Source organism: Octopus bimaculoides, chromosome 3 (assembly GCF_001194135.2).
Source record: "Octopus bimaculoides isolate UCB-OBI-ISO-001 chromosome 3, ASM119413v2, whole genome shotgun sequence".
NCBI classification, from domain to species: Eukaryota; Metazoa; Mollusca; class Cephalopoda; order Octopoda; family Octopodidae; genus Octopus; species Octopus bimaculoides.
The window spans coordinates 100,352,450-100,354,412 of record NC_068983.1 but is presented as its reverse complement, the minus strand read 5'-3'; positions in this window follow the sequence as shown (position 1 = coordinate 100,354,412).

Here is a 1,963-nt window from a genome sequence, read left to right as displayed (position 1 = left end):
GTCCAATGTCTTTATTTCTAAGACAGCAGTGTAGGATATGAGAATCATTTGGCTGCTTTCTTTTAGCAGGTCGAACAACTGAATACATGCCTCGTTTGCTGGTTTGACGCGAAAGACAACGCGTTGATCTCAGAGAAACCTAAATGTTTTATTGTATTCAGTGCCGCCCTTCACATTCGTATATTACAGACGGTTCAGTTGACTACACCACCTACCTACAAAAACTGTCTTTGTGCTTAGTCAAAAAGAAATAAATATTTATATTATCTCGTGTTTTTCCTACTTTGTCCTTGTAATATTCCCTCATTATTCGCCCTTGTAGCAAATAGAGAAACGATACTTATATAAGCAAGCATTATTTTAACATATAAATATCATCTCTTCACTGTTGGTATTTATATCTTTAATGCTTCAGTTAAGTTACCTTGCGATAGAAATTTTTTGTGTCACCTATATTTCGGGACACAAAGGTCATTGTGTAAATGGTTTAGATATCAAAGATGTGTTTTGAAGGTATGAAAATATAATTATCATCTGTTAAAACATCTCACTGAACCAAGAGGCACGTAAATGTAATAAACTGACAGAAAAGAACTAAGCTGCTAATCCAAATACGACAGAAGATTACTGGTAACGTTGACAAGCTACAGAAAGAAGTGATTGCAATTGGTAAATTTAGATTCGAGCATATGAGTACAGCTCTTTTAATAGACACTCATAATATCAGGTTAAAGATATCTAATATTATAACATAAAACATTCCAGTAGCTTCTCGAATTTTTACGCTAATCGGAAGGTAATTTTAAGAATGTGGGTAACTAAATAAACAGCCAGTTACTATACAGAAAAGCTCAGAATGATGTGTATGGGATGAAGGTGAGAGGTAATGCGTGCGTACGTGCGTGCGTGTGCGTACGTGTGTGAGTGTGTGTGTGTGTGTGTGTGTGTGTGTGTGTGTGTGTGTGTGTGTGTGCATGCGTGCGTGCGTACGTGTGTGTTTATGCGTGCGCGCCTATGTGTGTGCGAATGTGTGAACTGAATGAATTAATATCACATGTGAGTGTGTTTATAAACGCATACTTAAATATATATATGTGTATGTGTATGTGTGTGTGTGTGTGAGTGTGCGTGCATGTATGCATATTCATATATATATATATATATATATATATATATATATATAATGCGAGAGAGTTAGGGGTTGAGGGTTCAACCCACTAAGGGATAATATCTATTCAATATACTGCTGGGAGGGTACCCAATTATTGCTACACTAGTGTTACCCTTGGCTTTTTATCTCATTACGAAAAGTAAATCCTTACATACACACGCTGATATATGGCTTACGTTGGACTCCTTATTCGCATAATCACCGAACCTGGAGCTTAACTATGGTCTATCCATAGCACTTACTCAGCATTACCTGAAACCTCTGGGTCTAATTGACACCACTACCGCTCATAACCTCTCAGAGGTCAATTAGACCCAGAGGTTTCAGGTAATGCTGAGTAAGTGCTATGGATAGACCATAGTTAAGCTCCAGGTTCGGTGATTATGCGAATAAGGAGTCCAATGTAAGCCATATATCAGCGTGTGTATATAAGGATTTACTTTTCGTAATGAGATAAAAAAACCAAGGGTGTGTATATTTTAGAACATTTATAAATAGAAGGTCTTACAGCTGTTTCCAGAATAATTATTATATCCCTTCATCGGAGACAGTGTGAGAGGATGGTTATGAGTACTCATAAAGTATTGGAATCTTATATGTATACCATTCTGCCTAAACAATGGATTTATAAATACAATATCCCTGCATATCTCACATCTATTTTCGTTCCTCCAATTCTCTCTCTATTTCCTATCTTATCTAAATTAATCATTGCTTAATCATCTTCTCCCACCGTCTCCGATGAAGGGATATAATAAATATCCTGGAAACAGCTGTAAGACCTTGTATTTA